The sequence below is a fragment of the Saccopteryx leptura genome, chromosome 6 (genome assembly GCF_036850995.1).
Source record: "Saccopteryx leptura isolate mSacLep1 chromosome 6, mSacLep1_pri_phased_curated, whole genome shotgun sequence".
NCBI classification, from domain to species: domain Eukaryota; kingdom Metazoa; phylum Chordata; class Mammalia; order Chiroptera; family Emballonuridae; genus Saccopteryx; species Saccopteryx leptura.
The window spans coordinates 12,609,179-12,631,405 of record NC_089508.1 but is presented as its reverse complement, the minus strand read 5'-3'; the positions used below and the strand labels follow the sequence as shown (position 1 = coordinate 12,631,405).

Below are 22,227 nucleotides of genomic sequence, written 5' to 3'. Positions count from 1 at the left end.
ATTTTATTCTGGAGGGTACAGGGATTCAGGAAGGGATTTTAAGTAAGGGAATGTGATACCTGGACTTGTTTTTAAAAGATAACTCTGGAAGCATTGTGGGGAAGGATTGGAGCAAGATGGTATCAAAGTAGTGGAACCTAATTATAAATGTCCCAGATCTTGCAGAAATGGCAAATTATTGAATGAAAGTAGTTTCAGTGAGTATAGAGAAGGAGAAATGGATTCTATCCTTACCTCTCCCAGTCAGAAAGGTATCACTGGATGCCTACTGGGCTGTGGGAACCCCCACCCCCAACCAACAGTAATGGGGAGCATCCCAGCTTGGATGTCAGAGGAGGCTGAGCCTGAGCCTGGACTCTTACTTCCTCCTGGCAGTAAGGAGGCAGTGTTCCCTTCCCCTGTTGTAAAGGTAGCAGAAAAAGCCAGAAAAAAAAAAACACACCAGGGTTTAATTAAGATGTCTCTTTCCTTTGCCAAGATGGTGGAGTACAACTTCACTGCTCACATTGTGCATTTATTGGATCTGCATCTAGCCTTTCCATTGCTTGAGTTTCTCTCCATAAAGGAGCTGTATACTGGAAAAGAATTATTAGAAAAACTGGATCTCATTAGTGATACCAACATGGTAGAGTTGGCTATGGGATGTATAAAATACCTTTATTCTCATGACATTCCTTATGCTTTGGGAGAAAAAAGAATCAGGGTTGTTGTGCAACTAAAACAGCTTCAGGCAGAAACAGAACCAACTGTGATGTTTGAAGATCCAGAAACTATAAGACAAATGCAGTCAACCAGGGGTAGTTAAATGCTGTTCCACTAGCTGGCATGCAAGCAGGGTTTTAAGTGAGAATATTTAGATACACTCTATAGATACTGCAAAATTCTCTGGATGTGGGAATTCTTTGGAGCAGCAGAATATATTTACTTTCTCATGTTCCAGCAATGGAGAAAAATACTTTGAGTTCACTCTGGGGAAAACTGTCCTCTGAAACAATGCAGAATTGGGACGAAGCCCCGGAAGACCTTACAACATTAAAAGAGACCATAGATAGTGTCGGTGAGCTCTCCATTCCAGTCTCTTCAGCAGTGAACATGGCTCATTCACTGGTCTCTGTTTGTTTTCTTCAACCACCCAAAGGGCAAAATATTATTTTGAACTCTTCCTTTACAAGACACAGGATCTTAATGCAATTTGGATGATGTGGTGACATATTCTTCGCTATTTGACTATAGCAGTCATAACAAACAAAGATGTTCAAAAACATTAGCAGGTGCTAAAAGATCTTGTTAAACTTCTTTAACAGGAGTCTTCCACATATAAAGACCAAATTATAGAGTTTGTTGAATACCAACTTTGTTAACTTTGACTTTGATGGGGCTCAGAAAAAGCTGAGGGGATGTGGATTTGTGCTTGTGAATGGCTTCTTCATGGTGGCTTGTCTTGTGGATTTCATTTAAAATGCCTATCTCTTCATATTTGAGACTTTTTGTCACATCTACCAGTGTATCAGCATTAAGATATATGCAGATGAATTGAACATGACTCCAGAAGAAGCTGAAAGGTGGATTGTAAATTTGATTAGAAATGCAAGACTGAATGCCAAGGTTGATTCTAAATTAGGTCATGTGGTTGTGGGTAATAATGCAGTCTCACCCTATTAACAGATGAATGAAAAGACCAAAAGATTTTCATTTAGAAGCCAGAGTTTGGCCATAAATATTGAGAAGAAACAATCAGAATAGTAGGTAGGAGGCTCCTAAGTGGGTAACTCAAGACTCTGGCATCTAATGAAACACTGCAAAGAAAAGATAAAAAAAACCTATAAAGGAAAGATGGGCTAATAAAGTTATTATAAAAAGGATGACATACATACATTTCAGAAACAACATATTGAGTATAACCTTTGGAGAATTTGAATAAAATTGGCTGTTTCAAAGAAAAAGAAAAAGATCCAGAGTTTTATAACGTATTACTGAAAATGTAGCAGATTTCATTGAAAAATCATTATCATTTCAAGAACCAGGTAGAGTTCAAATTGAAAAAAAATACAATAAATAGATGCCAACACTGAGATGACAGAGATGTTAGAATTATCTGACATTATAAAACGACTATCATAAAAGCAGTTCAACTAACAAATAGACTTGAAACAAGTGAAAAAATAGCAAGTCTCTTGGTTCCTATTCTGCTGAAAGTCTTCCAAAAAATTGAAGAAGAAGCAATACTTCCAAACACATTTTATGAGGCCAACATAACCCTCATACCAAAACCAGGCAAGGATGGCACAAAAAAAGAAAACTACAGACCAATATCTCTAACGAATACAGATGCTAAAATACTAAACAAAATACTAGCAAATCAAATACAACAACATATTAAAAAAATAATACATCATGATCAAGTGGGATTCATCCCAGAATCTCAAGGATGGTTCAACATACGTAAAACGGTTAACGTAATACACCATATCAACAAAACAAAGAACAAAAACCACATGATCTTATCAATAGACGCAGAAAAGGCTTTCGATAAAATACAACGCAATTTTATGTTTAAGACTCTCAACAAAATGGGTATAGAAGGAAAATATCTCAACATGATAAAGGCGATATATGATAAACCATCAGCTAACATCATATTAAATGGCACAAAACTGAAGGCTTTCCCCCTTAAATCAGGAGCAAGACAGGGTTGTCCACTCTCTCCACTGTTATTTAATGTGGTACTAGAGGTTCTAGCCAGAGCAATCAGACAAGACAAAGAAATAAAAGGCATCCATATCGGAAAAGAAGAAGTAAAGGTATCACTTTTTGCAGATGATATGATCCTATACATCGAAAACCCCAAAGAATCCACAAAAAGACTACTAGAAACAATAAGCCAATACAGTAAGGTCGCAGGATACAAAATTAACATACAGAAGTCAATAGCCTTTCTATATGCCAACAATGAAACAACTGAGAATGAACTCAAAAGAATAATCCCCTTCACAATGCAACAAAAAAAATAAAATACTTAGGAATAAACATAACAAAGAATGTAAAGGACTTATATAATGAAAACTATAAACCATTGTTAAGAGAAATTGAGAAAGATATAATGAGATGGAAGAATATTCCTTGTTCTTGGTTAGGAAGAATAAATATAATCAAGATGGCTATATTACCCAAAGCAATATACAAATTTAATGCAATTCCCATCAAAATTCCAATGACATTTTTTAAAGAAATAGAGCAAAAAATCATCAGATTTATATGGAACTATAAAAAACCCCGAATAGCCAAAGCAATCCTAAAGAAAAAGAATGAAGCTGGGGGCATTACAATACCTGACTTCAAACTCTATTATAGGGCCACGACAATCAAAACAGCATGGTATTGGCAGAAAAATAGACACTCAGACCAATGGAACAGAATAGAAAGTCCAGAAATAAAACCACATATATATAGTCAAATAATTTTTGATAAAGGGGCCAAGAACATACAATGGAGAAAAGAAAGCCTCTTCAATAAATGGTGCTGGGAAAACTGGAAAGCCACATGCAAAAGAATGAAACTGGACTACAGTTTGTCCCCCTGTACTAAAATTAACTCAAAATGGATCAAAGATCTAAACATAAGACCTGAAACAATAAAGTACATAGAAGAAGACATAGGTACTAAACTCATGGACCTGGGTTTTAAAGAGCATTTTATGAATTTGACTCCAATGGCAAGAGAAGTGAAGGCAAAAATTAATGAATGAGACTACATCAGACTAAGAAGTTTTTGCTCAGCAAGAGAAACTGATAACAAAATAAACAGAAAGCCAACTAAATGGGAAATGATATTTTCAAACAACAGCTCAGATAAGGACCTAATATCCAAAATATACAAAGAACTCATAAAACTCAACAACAAACAAACAAACAATCCAATAAAAAAATGGGAAGAGGACATGAACAGACACTTCTCCCAGGAGGAAGTACAAATGGCCAACAGATATATGAAAAGATGCTCATCTTCTTTAGTTATTAGAGAAATGCAAATCAAAACTGCAATGAGATACCACCTCACATCTGTTCGATTAGCTATTATCAACAAGACAGGTAATAGCAAATGTTGGAGAGGCTGTGGAGAAAAAGGAACCCTCATACACTGTTGGTGGGAATGTAAAGTAGTACAACCATTATGGAAGAAAGTATGGTGGTTCCTCAAAAAACTGAAAATAGAACTACCTTATGACCCAGCAATCCCTCTACTGGGTATATACCCCAAAAACTCAGAAACATTGATACGTAAAGACACATGCAAGCCCCATGTTCATTGCAGCATTGTTCACAGTGGCCAGGACATGGAAACAACCAAAAAGCCCGTCAATAGACAACTGGATAAAGAAGATGTGGCACATATACACTATGGAATACTACTCAGCCATAAGAAATGATGACATCGGATCATTTACAGCAAAATGGTGGGATCTTGATAACATTATACGAAGTGAAATAAGTAAATCAGAAAAAATCAGGAACTGCATTATTCCATACGTAGGTGGGACCTAAAAGTGAAACTAAGAGACATTGATAAGAGTGTGGTGGTTACGGGGGGAGGGGGGAAAGGGAGAGGGAAAGGGGAAGGGGGAGGGGCACAAAGAAAACTAGATAGAAGGTGACAGGACAATCTGACTTTGGGTGATGGGTATGCAACATAATTGATTGATCTTTGAATATATGTAACCTGATTTATTGATGTCGCCCCATTAAAAAATAAAATTATAAAAAAAAATAGCAAGTCTCAGCAAAGAAATGGAAGGTATAAAGAAGAATCAAATAGAAATGGTTAGAAATGAAAAATACAGCATCTGAAATTAAAAACTTAGTGGAGGAACTCAAGGGCAGAATCTAGGAGACTGAGGAAAGGATCAGTGAACTTGAAGATAAAACCATAGGAATGACCTGATCTGAACAACAGAGAAAAAAATAACAAAAGATCTGACATTCATGTTACTGGAGACCCAAAAGGAGGGTAGGAAGAAGGGAGGGCTGAAAACATACTCAAAGAAATGATGGTTGAAAACTCCGTCAATATGGCAAAATGTCTAAACCGTAGGATTTCAGAAGCTCAGTGTACTCCAAACAGAATAAGCCCAAAGAAGTCCACACCATTTGCATTGTAGTCAAACTTCTATAAATGAAAAAGAAGGAAAAAATCTTGAAAGCAGGGAGAAACACCACCTTAACTAAAGGGGGAAAAACAATTTGCATAACAGTACATTTCTTATCATACACCACACAGGCCAGAAAGAAGTGGCAAAATAAATTGCCTGCAAAACATATACCAAGATAGACTTTATTCTGGGCCATAAAACATACTTCAACAAATTTAAAAGAATTGAAAACATACAGAGTGTGTTTTCTAATCACAATGAAATCAGCTAAAATCAGTAACAGAAAGGTTTGACAGGGAAGTCTCCAATAGTTGGAAACTAGGCAACACATCTATAAATAACCCATCTGTTAAAGAGGAAGTTCCAAGGGAAATTTTAAAAACTTGAATTGAATGAAAACAAAACCATATTATTGTAGTAACACATTAAAGGGAGGCGGGGGATGTGGAAGAAGGTGTAGGGAGGATAAATGGTGATGGATGGAGATTTGACTTGGGGTGGTGAGCACACAATACATTGTACAGATGATTGATGTGTTGTAGAATTGTGCACCTAAAACATGTATAATTTTGTTAACTAGTGTCACCCCAATAAATTCAGTAAGAAATAACACATTAAAAATGAATGGAATGAACCTGACCAGGTGGTGGCACAGTGGATAGACCATCAGACTGGGATGCAGAGGACCCAGGTTCAAAACACCAACATCACCGGCTCGAGTGCGGGGTCACTGGCTTGAGCCCAAAGGTTGCTGGTTGAAGCCCAAGGTCGCTGGCTTGAGCAAGGGGTTGCTTGCTCTGCTGTAGCCCCCTGGTCAAGGCACATATGAGAAAGCAATCAATGAACAACTAAGGAGCTGCAACAAAGAATTGATGTTTCTCATCTCTCCCTTCCTGTCTGTCCCTATCTATCCCTCTCTCTGTCTCTCTCTCTCTGTCCCTGTCACAAAAGAAAAAAAAACAGAACTGAATGAAGCTTAAAGTATAAATTTTAAACCCTGGTCTTACCTGGTCAAGGCACATATGGGAGTTGATGCTTCCAGCTCCTCCCCCCCCCCTTCTCTCTCTCTCTCTCCCTCTCCTCTCTAAAATGAATAAAAAATAAAAAAAAAAAATAAAAAATAAAATAAAAAAAGTATAAATTTTAATAGCATGTGAAAATTTGTAGAACACAGGTAAGGCAGTAATGAGAGGAATTTAACAGTATTTAATGCATATATAAAAAAAGAGGAAAAGTCTCAAAATAATCATCTAGCCTCTACCCTCAAGAACTAGATAAAGAACAAAATAAACCCAAAGTGTTCAAGAAAGAGGAAACAATAAATATTAGAGAAGAAATCAATAAAGTTGAGAACAGTCCCTGGCTGGATAGCTCTATTGGTTAGAGCATCATCCTGAGGCTCAGAGGCTGCCAGTTCAATCCTGGTCAGGGGACATACAGGAACAGCTATTCCTGTCTCTCTCTTGCTCCCTCCCTTCCTCTCTCTAACGTCAATAAAATAATAAAAAAATAAAATTGAAAACAGAAAAATAATAGAGAAAATCAATGGAAAAAAAAAGCTGATTTTTTGAAAAGATCAATAAAATTGACAAATTTCTAAAAAAATTTCAAGTATTGCCCTCTGCCCTCTTATTCTTCCCTTGAGGGAACTCATTATACTTTAGATTTTCTTACTGCCTTTTCCATCTATTTTTGTCTCTTGAATCCAGTTGACATTCTTTTTTTTTTTTTTTTCTTTTTTAATTTTTTATTTATTCATTTTAGAGAGGAGAGGGAGAGACAGAGAGAGGAGAGACAGAGAGAGAGAAGGGGGGAGGAGCTGGAAGCATCAACTCCAGTATGTGCCTTGAGCAGGCAAGCCCAGGGTTTCGAACCGGCAACCTCAGCATTTCCAGGTCGACACTTTATCCACTGCGCCACCACAGGTCAGGCCAGTTGACATTCTTTGTTTTTATTGGATTGCTTAGTTATAACAGCCTATGATCTAGTCAACTAACCCTCTCTTTTCCTAAAGAGATCTTCAAACTTATTTCTTATTTAAACTTAGTCTGCACAGCTCTTTTGTAGCATGCACCTGATAAATCCAATGTCTTCATACAACATCAGGGTAGTTAACTCTCTCATGGACCGGCACTGGTCTGCAGAACAGCAGTTAAAAAACACTGGCATAGGGAATATGTCAACAATACTGTAATAACTTTGTATGATGTCAGATAGGTACTAGGCTTACCAGGGTGATCAGTTCATAAGTTATATAAATGTCTAATTACTATGTTGTATAGCTGAAACTAACAAAATATTGTATGTCAACATAATATTGCAGGTAACTGAAAAATTATTTAAAAAAAAAAGAATAAAAATAAAAACGAACAGGTGGTTACAGTGAGATGGAAACCCAGAAGTGATGAAATCCAAGTATCTCATTTTATTGAAGAAGGAAATGAGATGGCAAAAGGATAGGACTTACCCGAGGTTCTAGTGGCTGACAAGAGGAAAGTTGAAGCTTGAAGGTGGGGTTCTGAACCTCAAATTCAGTGTTCTTTCTACCAGGGAAATTTGCCTCATCGACAAGGTATCCCTCTTCAAATAAGAAATACAATAATCCTAAAGAAGCCATGTTGTCAAGAACATACTATAGTACATACAGGAGTGTTAAATATATTCTATTTGTCAATTTTTTAAAAACAAATAATTTGTTATTGCTTCTTTAAATTTTCTTTAATTGATTTGAGAGAGAGAGAGAGAGAGAGAGAGAGAGAGGAGGAGGAGGAGGAGAGAGAATCCTTGATTTATTGCTCCACCCACTCATGCATTCACCAGTTGATTCTTGTATGTGCCCCAAAAAGGGATCCAACCCACAACCCTGGCAAATCAGGACAATACTCCAACCCACTGAACTACCCAACTAGGGCTGTTATTACTTCTTAATAGGATGTATAAATGGAGAGAACGTCAAATCTTTATTTTAAAAGTAAAAAGAAAAGTTTTATCATCCTACCATAGTTTAGCAACAGACTTACATTTAAACAGAATGTGGATTAAATATGACAATTTTGCTATCTACTAAGTCAGGGGTCAGGAAACTTTTTGGCTGAGAGAGCCATGAACGCCACATATTTTAAAACGTAATTCCGTGAGAGCCATACAACAACCTGTGTACGTTACACATTATCCAATAAAAATTTGGTGTTGTCCTGGAGGACAGCTGGGATTGGCTCTAGCCACCTGCAACTATGAACATGAGCGGTAGGAAATGAATGGATTGTAATACATGACAATGTTTTATATTTTTAACGTTATTATTTTTTTTAATTAAAGATTTGTCTGCGAGCCAGATGCAGCCATCAAAAGAGCTAAATCTGGCTCGTGAGCCATAGGTTCCTGACCTCTGTACTAAATGCTTAATATTGGGACTCTTCATACTAGAGAGTTAAAAGTTAAAACCTCACAGAGTCCTAAATAATACAATAGGAAATAGTTTCCAAAAACCATAGGATTACAAGCATGGAATAGTGCTTGGGTATCCTTCACTTTGTCTTCTATCTTTATAATAGATACAATTAATGGAATACATGCTTAAAAGATTCACTAAATAATTTTCATTATATGATCAGGCTGCTCTAGGTCAAAGTGTAAAATTTCCAATTTATTCTTTTTTTTTTTTTTTTTCATTTTTCCGAAGCTGGAAACAGGGAGGCAGTCAGACAGACTCCCGCATGCACCCGTCCGGGATCCACCCGGCACGCCCACCAGGGGGCGATGCTCTGCCCATCCGGGGCGTCGCTCTGTCGCGACCAGAGCCACTCTAGTGCTTGGGGCAGAGGCCAAGGAGCCATCCCCAGCGCCCGGGCCATCTTTTTGCTCCAACGGAACCTCGGCTGCGGGAGGGAAGAGAGAGACAGAGAGGGGGGGGATGGAGAAGCAGATGGGCGCCCTTCCTGTGTGCCCTGGCCAGGAATCGAACCCAGGACTCCTGCATGCCAGGCCGACGCTCTACCACTGAGCCAACCAGCCAGGGCCCCAATTTATTCTTTACACTTCTTCACTCTCCCACCTTCCCTCAGTGTCTCTTATGTGGACAAGTCCTGCCGGGGTGAGGACTATGGAGATGCCAAGACCCCACTCCAGGGACCAGGTTCAATGATGCAGATCTGCTTTATTCAGGAAGCAAGCTAGCTTATATACACAGGTCCAGCCTATAGTGTGTTACAGCGTGTCTTTCATAGCCAATGGCTGAAAAGATCAGGGAGCTGCATGGTTGGTGCCAAGTCACTTCCTTATAGCAGGCGAGCTCCCTTCCTGGGTATGCCTAGGAGGGTTCTGGGAGCTGGAGTGTTCTCACAGCATTGCATCAGCCACAGCTGCTAGGAATGCGCTCTGCGCTCTACCCACACCTCCCCCTTCTCTTTTAATTAAGGCCACTTGGACTTGATGAATGACAGCTTGCTGTTGTTGTAGCTTCTGAATGCCATGCATTATGCAACAAAACCCTAGTAGAACTAAAATAACTATAATACCTATTATACTGTATGCTAATATATACGGTCTACCAGAAAGTTCTGTCCGTTTTTGGAATAAAACAAAATACAAATTTTTCTTACTGTCAATAAACTATTAAATAATATAATTGCCATTATTACTAATGATTTCTTGCCAGCATGAGGGCAATTTGTATATCCCATTTTTGAAAAATGTTTTATCTTTTGATGCGAAAAATTGAACCAGTGCTTGTTTGATATCGTCTTCATTTTTGAATTTTTTGCCCTTCAAAAAATTTTGTAAGGACAAAAACAAGTGATAGTCGGAGGGTGCTAAGTCTGGGGAATATGGTGGATGTGACAGAATTTCCCAGCCTAGTTCTGCAATTTTTTGATGAGTCCCCAAAGCAGCATGTGGCCGGCATTATCATGATGCAGTATGATGTTCTTCCTATTGAACATCGCCGGCCTCTTTTCTTGGACTGCTGTCTTTAAATTATCCAGTTGCTAACAATACTTCTCCAAATTGAACTTTTCATTCAGTTTTAAAAGCTCATAATGTATTGGTCCTCAAATGTGCCACCATATACCCAACATTCTCTTTTTTTTTTTTTTTTTTTTTTTTTTTATTTTTCTGAAGCTGGAAACGGGGAGAGACAGTCAGACAGACTCCCGCATGCGCCCGACCGGGATACACCCGGCACGCCCACCAGGGGCGATGCTCTGCCCACCAGGGGGCGATGCTCTGCCCATCCTGGGCGTCGCCATGTTGCGACCAGAGCCACTCTAGCGCCTGGGGCAGAGGCCACAGAGCCATCCCCAGCGCCCGGGCCATCTTTGCTCCAATGGAGCCTTGGCTGCGGGAGAGGAAGAGAGAGACAGTGAGGAAAGCGTGGCGGAGGGGTGGAGAAGCAAATGGGCGCTTCTCCTGTGTGCCCTGGCCGGGAATCGAACCCGGGTCCTCCGCACGCTAGGCCGACGCTCTACCGCTGAGCCAACCGGCCAGGGCCCCAACATTCTCTTATTCAGAGTCAAATTTGGTTTAGAGGTGGAAAGGCTAGGTTTTCCGGGTTCACAATATGCCCTTTTCCTTATGATGTTTTCGTAGGTAATCCACTTTTCATCCCGTTATCTTCTAGTTCAAGAAAGGCTTGATTTTGTTCCGAGCAAGCAGAGATGTGCATATGACGACTCGATCATCCACATTCTTCTGACTTAATTCATGTGGCACCCATCTTGAATATTTCTTTTCTTTCTTTTTTTTTTTTTTTTTTTTTACAGAGACAGAGAGAAAGTCAGAGAGAGGGACAGACAGGGACAGACAGGAATGGAGAGATGAGAAGCATCAATCATTAGTTTTTTGTTTCGCATTGTGACACCTTAATTGTTCATTGATTGCTTTCTCATATGTGCCTTGACTGCAGGCCTTCAGTAGACTGAGTAGCCCCTAGCTTGAGCCAGCAACCCTGGGTCCAAACTGGTAAGCTTTTTGCTCAAACCAGATGAGCCCGCGCTCAAGCTGGCGACCTCGGGGTCTCGAACCTGGGTCCTTGGCATCCCAGTCTGATGCTCTATCCACTGCGCCACCGCCCAGTCAGGCCCATCTTGAATATTTCCACACCAATCCTATCTTCCGAATATGGTCCGAAATGGTTTGCTGAGCTGAATTAAGCCTTTCTGCAATCTCCGATGTTGTCAGAAAAGGATCTTGCTCCAACATGGTCTTAACAACATCTTCATCGATCAAAGATGGTCGCTCAGAACGTGGCTTATCAGAAAGGTCAAAATCACCTGTTTCGAATTTTTCAAACCATCTTCTGCATGTCCTATCAGAAACTGTACCTTCACCAAACACTTTCAATAAATTTCTACATGCTTCTGCAGCATTTCTTCCTTGTTGAAATTCGTAAAAATACAGTGGCGTAAATAAACTTTATCAGTAGCCATGGGTACACTATCGCTTCACACATAAGACTAACGTGAATCAACTTTGTTTTAGTTAATTTGCTACGTCAGTATGTATACATTAAGTGATAAAAATAGAGAGGCACACATGCGCCAAATAAACATGTGCTTACATGTCAAAACTTGTTGTGATAGAAACGGACAGAACTTTCCAGTAGACCTGATATTAGCTGGATTAAACAATGAGGCAGGCTTCTGTAATGTTGAACTAGTTAGGAAATAGAATGGGGGTCTTAAACAGGGGATTCCTCCTAGGGGTCGGGATGTCATTTTCCTCCCATTGTGTTACAGAGACCTTCTAGGTGCTGTTAAACACAGTTCCATTTTGATTGCAAAAAATGGACGTAGGTCCATGCACGCCCCCTTCCCACAAAGGTCCCAGCATCCAAACACAGAATGGATGGCTTGCCATGGGCTGTGTACTGCATATGGTTGCAAGGCACATTACACAAATTACAACAACATGACAAATCATACAATTTCAACAATTACAAAGGTACATTTCACCAGTCTCTGAGCACTTTGCCAAAAGCACAAAATGTCCTCGGCCTTCTTTCTAGCCATGGGAAAAGCTTCCCAGGGCAGGAGAAGGGCCTCCAGCAAAGCCGCCCCCCACCCTCATCAGGGTATTTCACATTGTCCAAAATCTGTAAGTCCATCCAACAAAGGAGCCAGTGCTCACTTGGGTCGTAGTCCAGGAAATCAGTCCATGCACATGAGGCCTCAGCCACCCCCCTCATCCCTACCATCCTGGCAGGTCTTACACTGTCCCAAAGAGGATCACGTGGCAATGGCTGTCAGCATTTCCATCTCTGCTCTGGAGAGCATGATGGCGTGCACCCCTATGTCCCAAAATGTCAGTGAATCCATCAGCAGCTTAGCAGGCACTCCCTGCTGTTCCAGCAGCCACTCGGCGATGCAAACCTGGCTTCCGTTCATCCTCCCACCACAGCTGCCGCTGTTTACCTTCTGGAGTCTGCAAATTGCAACTCCAGCCCAATTCTCCTCATCCTCCAAAGATGAACTGAAAACACCAGCTCGTGCTGCCGGGCTCGAGCCCCGGGCTGCTGCCACCAGCGTCTGGGAGTCAGCGGTTACTATAGCACACATAAGCAAGAACAGAGCACCAGGGCATGGGGGCCCATCAGGGGTCATTCTCTGGGCCCACCCCACCAAAGCCAGGTAATGGGGCGTGCACGCCAGCCGCGAGGTCTTCTTCTGGAGCACTGAGGACTTCCTCCCCTCAGGTGTAGTCAGTGTGGAGAAGGCCAGGACTGTGGCTTTGGACGGGTGGAGACTGAACCATTCAGTGGGTGCCCAAGAAACCCTGTCAAGCAGCTTGGGGGGTTCCTGGGATCCAAATTGGCTGAAAAACACAAGCATAACCTCTCTCTTGTGTTAGAAGAGGGTGTGATCCCCGCCACTGTGCCATGGCTGGGTCCTTCCAGCATCATTTCAGAGAGAGGGTCGGGGGAGAGAGAGAGCGAGAGATACAGAAAAATAGACAAGACAGACAGAAAGAAAAAAGACACATGGGGACATATAGGCTGGCCCATGGGTCTGCAGCAGGAACACATGTTGGAGTTAAAGCTGGGGTAGAAAATGGCGTCTGAGCCTGACCAGGCGGTGGCGCAGCGGATAGAGCATCAGATTGGGATGCGGAAGGACCCAGGTTCGAGACCTAAAGGTCGCCAGCTTGAGTGCGGGCTCATCTGGTTTGAGCAAGGCTCACCAGCTTGGACCCAAGGTCACTGGCTTCAGCAAGCGGTTGCTCAGTCTGCTGAAGGCCCGTGGTCAAGGCACATGTGAGAAAGCTATCAATGAACAACTACGGTGTTGCAACGCACAATGAAAAACTAATGTTTGATGCTTCTCATCTCTCTCCATTCCTGTCTGTCTGTCCCTGTCTATCCCTCTCTCTGACTCTCTGTCTCTGTAAAAATAAATAAATAAATAAAATTTTAAAAAAAATTAAAAAAAAAAAAAAAGAAAATGGCGTCTGAGAGGCTGGGGTGGGGCATTGAGCCCTGGCAGGAAATGTGAAAGTAGTGACTTCCGCTTTTTCCGGTGGCAGAGCTGATGGCGCAGTTAGCAATTTGGTTGGTTTTGTTTCTTTGCACTCAGCTGCGATTTTGTCAAACTCAGAGGCTAAACTACTTTCTTTTTCAGTGTAGAGGGGCAAATAGGAAGGCAGGGGCTCCCCAGAGAGAGGGGAAGCCTGCAATATCCTTGGCACTGGCGGAGGGTCCCCAGCAGGAGCACCGGTCAGGCAGGCATGTATCACTAGCAGGGCAGGAATGAGGCTGAGAGGGAAGGTTTGTCCCCCATGTACTTCGGCCGAACAGATGCCCCAGAAAACTCGGGCCCAAGTATCCGGGTCCCAGAGAAGCACATCCCGGAGCCAAGGGTTGAAACCTGAGAGAACTTCCCAGTAGGTACAAAGAACCTTTTCACTAACTGTAACTCGCCTACTCTGCAATAGGGTGTGCAGGGCTCAAACCTGCGGGGCTCGAGAGTGGGGGAGAAGGTTTCCCACTGCAGAGGGTCACTCACCCGTCCCTTGGATGCCAGTTAGGTCCCTGCCCCACGTTGGGCGCCAGTTGTGGACAAGTCCTGCTGGGGGTGAGGACGACGGAGACGCAAAGACCCAATTCCGGGGACCAGGTTCAGTGACGCAGATCCACTTTATTCAGGAAGTAAACTAGCTTATATACATGGGTTCAGCCTATAGGATGCTATAGTGTGTCCTCCATAGCCAATGGCTGAAAAGATCAGGGAGCTGCGTGGTTGGTGCTAAGTCACTTCCTTATAGCAGGCAAGCTCCCTTCCTGGGTGTGCCTAGGAGGGTTCTGGGAGCTGGAGTGTTCTCACAGCATTGCATCAGCCACAGCTGCTAGGAATGCGTTCTGCGCTCCACCCACACTCTTAAACCATGACTGTCATGACCTCCTTTCACAAAAAGTTACCCCAAAAAAGGGTAATTACGTGTGCACTATGTCTTCTGCATGAAAATAATATGGCTGCCTGGAGATTGGGCATGTTATCTCTGAAATGTGAGCAATGATTACTCTTGGGCAAACTGGATACCCATTCAGAATACATTGAAGACTGTCCTGTATTAGAGATCACCAGTGATTCAAATGTCAGTGCCCATCCTCAGAATTTTTATGTAAGCAGCTAGTCAAAATGTATCTATACTAAAAGTGCAATTTTATACTAATTTTCAAAGGATTTCAATCTTTGAGTGCTTTGCACCGAGTGGCTCCCTATACTGTTAGCTGTTGCATTTCCTGCCTGTGCCAGAAGGTGGAGATGTTCCTTACTAGAGCGCTCATCCCTCAGTAGCCTCTGCCAGCTCCTTACCCACGCAGTGCAACATTCTCTTTTTGAATTTGGGAGTCAGCTTCTTGAAGATTCACAACGGCATTCACTTCTTGAGTTTTAAAACACTAAATAAAAAAAACACTTTGGGTGGTGAACATACAGAAGATGTATTATAGAATTGTACATCCGAAACCTATATACTTTTATTAACCAATGTCACGCCAATAAGTTCAATAAAAAAATTTTTTTAAATAAAAGAGCACTGGCTTTTTTGATAAACTATATGTGAAGATGCCTGGCAGAGAGCTGTAGTTTAAACCAACTTGAAGTTGAGAACATCTTTATATTTCTAAGTGAGGTGATAGACAACAGAGTTTGAGGCCCAATGAACCACTGGGCCACATTTGTCACTTCAAATTTAATAACCAACACACTTCTGATTTCTGCATACACAGCCTCTCCATCCCTTACCAGAAGAACCTTTCCTACCTCAGATGAGAGGTTGCAAACCACTAACCTGACAGTCAAATCCAGTTTACTGGTCTATTAAGTGTGCCTATGCAGTTTGGATACTGGGAAATTTTACATAAAAATATGGAATTCTGTCATGACCAAGTAGTGGCGCAGTGGATAGAGCATTGGACTGGGACACGGAGGACCCAGGTTCGAGACTCCAAGGTCGCTAGCTTGAGTGTGGGCTCATCTGGTTTGAGTAAGGCTCACCAGCTTGAGCCCAAAGTCGCTGGCTTGAGCAAGGGGTCACTCGCTCTGCTGTAGCCCCCTGGTCAAGGCACATATGAGAAAGCAATCAATGAACAACTAAGGTGCTGCAATGAAGAATTCATGCTTCTCATCTCTCTCCCTGCCTATCTGTCTGTCTCTATCCCTCTCTGTCTCTGTCACTCACACACACACACACACACACACACGGAATTCTGACTCCTCTTGTGGGATTGGGAAATCTGGCCACACTGCACACATTCCTACAGGACAACGAGCTGGTGACACCCAGCAGAAACATCTTGGCAAAGGCATGCCACACCCATCAGGTTTCACTTGTCCTGCTTCTTCAATGATGCCTGGGCCTTTAGACCTTATGTATCTGACTATTCTTAGAACAATCAGTAAGAACCCTGCTGCCAAGACAGATAACTACATTTCAGATGAGCCAGCAGAACTGTTTTTTTTTTAAAGTTTTTCTTTTTGATATATCAGCAAGAAAATTAGGTTCCAAAAATTCAGCAGACTTGAAAAGAATGAGAATTTCTTAGGTTGTGTGATTTATATAATTTTTTTTAAAAAAGATTTACTTATTTATTGATATTTTAGAGACAGAGAAACACTGATTTGTTGTTCCAGATATTTATGCATTCATTGGTTGATTCTTCTATGTGCCTGGACCAGGGATTGAACCCACTACCTTGGCATATCTGGATGATGCTCTAGCCCAGGGGTAGTCAACCTTTTTATACCTACCACCCACTTTTGTATCTCTGTTAGTAGTAAAATTTTCTAACTGCCCACTGGTTCCACAGTAATGGTAATTTATAAAGTAGGGAAGTCACTTTACTTTATAAAATTTATAAAGCAGAGGTACAGCAAGTTAAAGCATATAATAATAATTACCAAGTACTTTATGTCAGATTTTCACTAAGTTTGGCAGAATAAATCTTTAAAAAACAACTTACTGTAGTTAAATCTATTTATTTATTTATTATTATTATTATTATTTTTGTATTTTTCCGAAGTTGGAAATGGGGAGGCAGTCAGACAGACTCCCACATGCACCCAACCGGGATCCACCTGGCATGCCCACCAGGGGGCGATGCTCTGCCCATCTGGGGCGTCGCTCTGTTGCAACCAGAGCCATTCTAGCGCCTGAGGCAGAGGCCATGGAGCCATCCTCAGTGCTCGGGCCAACTTTGCTCCAATGGAGCCTTGGCTGCTGGAGGGGAAGAGAGAGACAGAGAGGAAGGAGAGGAGGGGGTGTAGAAGCAGATGGGCGTTTCTCCTGTGTGCCCTGGCTGGGAATCGAACCCGGGACTCCTGCACGCCAGGCCGATGCTCTACCACTGAGCCAACCAACCAGGGCCTATCTTTTTATTTATACTTTGGTTGCTCTGCTACCTTCCACCATGAAAGCTGGAACGCCCACTAGTGGACAGTAGGGACCAGGTTGACTACCACTGCTCTAACCAACTGAGCTACCAAGCCAGGGCTTTCTCACTTTTGAAGTTCCTTAATTTTTTTGTTAGTTAATTTATATATATATATATTTTTTTTTTTTCTTTTGCTAAGAACATTAGAAACTTGAACTAAAACTAAGAATTAGACAAAGTAGCCCAAAATCCTTACCGAGGTAATTATTTTCTAAATTGATTAATAATCTTTTAAAAATAGATATTGAACTGTGTTGTACCAGAAGGGTAGTTTGCCAGATGGTGGAGGTTAGCAGAGGTTATTACTTCCACTGTGGAGCTGTCCATATCATCCAAATAATTTCTTTTATTTCAAAAACATTTGGATTTCCAAATAACACTTGAATAAATGGTATATACAATACAACCGCAATTGTTGTGGAACTAAGAACTATGAACAGTCGTCTGGTAAGATAATGAAAAAAGAAAGAAGTTTGTAAAAAGTTAACATTACACTCAGTGGCAAAATTCTGGAACAGGGACCAGAAACTGGCAGCCCTACTACTGTATCTGGCCCACACACTAGATTTAACAGTTCTTAATTAGCCTGACCAGGCGGTGGCGCAGTGGATAGAGCGTCGGACTGGGATGCAGAGGACCCGGGTTCGAGACCCTGAGGTCGCCAGCTTGAGCGCGGGCTCATCTGGTTTGAGCAAAAGCTCACCAGCTTGAACCCAAGGTCGCTGGCTCCAGCAAGGGTTACTCGGTCTGCTGAAGGCCCGCGGTCAAGGCACGTATGAGAGAGCAATCAATGAACAACTAAGGTGTTGCATTGCGCAATGAAAAACTAATGATTGATGCTTCTCATCTTTCTCCGTTCTTGTCTGTGTGTCCCTGTCTATCCCTCTCTCTGACGCTCTCTGTCTCTGTAAAAAAAAATAAAAATAAATAAAAATTTAAAAAAAATTATGAAAAAAAAAAAAAAAAAAAAAAAAAGTTCTTAATTAGTTGCAAACACTGAAAACTGCAATGTCCCTGGATGCATGTTGCTTCCATTCTAGAAGGGCTGCCATGGAGGGGAGGGGGACTTGAACACCTTTGTTCCACAAATGTTTATGTTCTTGATTTGCCTTGATGTGGCGTCAGTCATTTACCATTTAAAGATGTAATTTGCCATTGATTTTCCCATAACAATTCCTATTTTTTTAGGGAAGAACTGCCAAATTTTATCAGATGCTTTCTAAGAATTAAATGTGTTCATGTAATTTTTCTCTTTTAACATGTTCATGCCATTGTAATGAATAATTCCCTGACATTGCATTATCCATGCATTCCTGGGATACCCTATTCGACCATGTGCTATATTTTTTTTTTGTTATACACTGGACTGTATTAACTAATATTTTATTGGGAATTTTTGCATCCACTTTCAAAATTTGCTCATTTTTATTAAAATTATATAAGCTTTATAAAAGAACTCGACAGTTTCTACAATTTTCTGTGCAAATATTCAAAAAACATTGGAATTCTCTTTTCCTTATAGGTTAAGTACATCTCTGCTGTCAACGCCTCTGATTGTGGTCTTATTTCACTGGCAGTTGTTTAACACTCTTTCCGTTCTCCTGTATGATAATTGGTTTATCCACAGATTCTATTTCTTTTTTTAGTGCACAGACCACTCAGTGCCAAGGGTCTATTTTGGTAATGTAGAATTCGGTAGGAAAGTACGCATTTTCTCCAGCTTTTAAAATTTGCTTTTTCCATTGAGTGGCACATGAAGTCACTTATGTTTTTTTTAAAAGTCTTGCTGGTTTGTGTGGTTATGGTTTTCTTTTTTTCACATTTTCTTTATTTTTATCAGCTTTATTGAGGTATAATGGAAAGAAAATAAAATGCACATATATAAAATGTATAACTTACTAAGTGTTTATACCAATAAGACATCACCACAATCAAGATGTTGAAAATACCCATCAGCTTTCTGCTCAGCTTCATTACCCAGTGAACCTTCAGGGAAGAGAGTTACTTCCAGTTGGAATTTCAGTAGTCCCTCCTTTCCTGAGAGCCTCCCCCTTAAGGTCCCCCACTCTGTGCCTAGTACCTTTGCCCTTTAATGACTCCCATTGACCATCTAACTCATTTGTACCAGAACTTCTTTAGGCCCTTATGTACTGCTTTAGACTGAATGTTTCTGTTTCCTCAAAATTCATGTGTTGAAAATTAACCCCCGATATGATGTTGTTAGGTGGTAGGACATTTGGGAGGTGATTATTGGTCATAAATGAAATTCGTGCCCCAAGAGAACTCCCTCATTCCTTCCACCATGTGAGGACACAGCTAAAAGATGGCCGTCTATGAACCAGAGAGAAGGCTCTCACTAGATACCAAATCTGCCAGCTCCTTGATCACAGCCTTCTTAAACCTCTAGACCTGGGAGAAGTGCGCCACCCATCTACAATGGTGTGTTACAGCAGGCTGAACAGACTAGGACAGTACCAATGACATGAACTTAGATACCTGACTCCCTTTGGACTTGCTCACCCCCCTTACAGGCCAAAACCAGGAGGCTGGATTTCTCAGAGTAGAAATGAACCCTTCCAGGATTACCACAATGTCCTCTAAAAGCAGAAGCTCCCCCCCCACCCCCGCCAAGGTTTTCAGTCTGTAATTTCAGGCCTCCTTGACAAAGGACTCTTAGTCCCCACATCCAGTCCTTGTAATACCCCCTACTCCCAATGAAGAAGCTACTGCCAAGGGATGCTGGCCAGCACTGGCTTGTGAACAAGAAACAGAAGAGTCAAACCCTGGTGTCCTCTAGTTCCTAACCCTCTGCCACTCGAGGCCCACCCACCACGTCACAGTCACTGACTTACGTCTGCTTTTACCCCTCTCCCCCAGCTCACAGTATCTCTCTGCCTTCACAACAAGTTAACAATATGCACGACTGTCAGGCCACAGGGGTTTACTGAGGCCCCGACTTACTTCTCTAAGACCCTACACAATTACCCTTTCCTCTTTATAAACATGAAAGGGAAGGGCAGGTTTTAGGCTTCCTCACTCAAGAACATAACATGCCATTGGCCTTTTGGTACGTCATCCTCATTTTTGACCCAGTGTCTCAGGCACTTCCCTTGAATTTATAGGAAGAAGTCGCCAAATTGGTGCACAGCCTCCATAAGGTTACACATTGTGGTAGAGAAAAGCTTAACGGTTTCCTACACAAACATTGGCAGGGACGCTTGGGCACTCACATTGAACGGGTAATCTCAATATGTCCCATCTGCCAGAAACATCATCCTCGTAAAAGTGGAGCAAAACTGACAGCCAGCTCCGTCAGGTCCCTTTCTCTACTATCCAATGGATTTGATTAAACTCCTGGACTCTCATGGGTATAAGTATGTTCTTACCATAGTCTGCATTCTAAAAAGAGTGCTTGGAAGCTTCTCTCTGCAATAGGCTACTGCCACATCTCCGGCTAAGGTGCTGCTGGAAGGGAATTTTCCCACTTGGGGAATCACTCTGTTCTTCTCTAGTGAAGGAAGAACTCACTTTCTTGCTAAGGTTTATTCAGGATAGTCAGGGAGCACTTCCACTCTCACGAAAACCGCACTGTCCTCACCATCCTCAATTCTCTACAAAGAAAATGGGCCAATGCTGCTCCTACACTCAAAGTGGCCAAACTCTGGGGAACTCAGCCTGACTTGGCCCAAAGTCTTGCCACTTGCCTGATGGTCCTTCCATCTTCACTCTCCTCTCAACATTGATTATCTGCTTATAAAACAGTTGTTGCCAAGCCAATGAGGATGCCTTACTCATGCTGGAGTACGGGCAATCCCTACCTGGTCTAATCTATATTCTTAAGACCTGCCAAGGTCTTAAGTATGAATGTCAATACATTCATATTTATCACCAATAGCTCAAATATGCCTCTCCCCCAGACCCCTCCCTTATCTTCAGGCTGAAGACCTAGTCTTCTGGAAAAGATACCACCCCAGAGACCAATCTTTTCTTTTTGTGTGTGTGTGTGACAGAGACAGAGAGAGGGGACAGATAGGGACAGACAGACAGGAAGGGAAAGAGATGAGAAGCATCAATTCTTCGTTATGGCACCTTAGTTGTTCACTGATTGCTTTCTCATATGTGCCTTAACCGGGATTGCTACAGCAGAGTGAGTGACCTCTTGCTCAAGCCAGTGACTTTGGGCTCAAGCTGGTGAGCCTTGCTCAAACCAGATGAGCCCACACTCAAGCTGGCAACCTCAGGGTTTCGAACCTGGGTCCTCCGCATCACAGTCCGACGCTCTATCCACTGCACCACCTCCTGGTCAGGCCCAAAGACCAATCTTGACCCCAGCTGGGAGGAACCTTATGCTGTCTTCCTAACCATTCATGCTTTTGCAAAACTATCAGGAATCAACCTTGTGTTCCTGTTTCACAACTATAGAAAAACAAGGGTTATTTTGAATTTGGGAAAGTTTATCCCAACAAGAGACTTAAACTGAAGCTCTTTTAAGAGCTCCCAGAAGCAGATCAGGATATAAGACAGACCACTTTCTCACATATTCGAATGGAACAAGTGGATAACATCCCATGGGAGTCAGCTTCTACCCATGATGCTGGAACGTTAACTCCCCAGGATTCTCCTGTCTAGTCCCCTCCACATTTCTCCTTTGGAGCCTCCTCACAATTAATTTTTTTTTTTTAACAGAGACAGAGTCAGAGAGAGGGATAAATAGGGACAGACAGACAGGAACAGAGAGAGATGAGAAGCATCAATCATCAGTTTTTCGTTGTGACACCTTAGTTGTTCATTGATTGCTTTCTCATATGTGCCTTGACCGCGGGCCTTCAGCAGACCAAGTAACCCCTTGCTCGAGCCAGTGACTTTGGGTCCAAACTGGTGAGCTTTGCTCAAACCAGATAAGCCCACACTCAAGCTGGCGACCTTAGGGTCTCGAACCTGGGTCTTCTGCATCCCAGTCTGACGCTCTATCCACTGCACCACCGCCGGGTCAGGCTCTCATAATTATTTTACTTTCTATTATTCATTAGTTTCAGTACTTCCTTAAGGCATGCCTTCCCTTTACCTTTTTGTGTTTGCTCTTGTTACCATGTTCTTCTCTACTCTTAATTTACTTACAAACATTCAGGGCTCCCAATATTTGCATATTTGTTCC

At 41.9% G+C, this 22,227-nt stretch overlaps 1 pseudogene; it reads left to right on the top strand.

Moving 5' to 3' along the window:
• The first annotated feature begins 478 nt into the window (after positions 1–478).
• LOC136377007 (eukaryotic translation initiation factor 3 subunit E pseudogene) lies at positions 479–1,789 on the top strand (annotated as a pseudogene).
• The last annotated feature ends 20,438 nt before the right edge of the window (positions 1,790–22,227 follow it).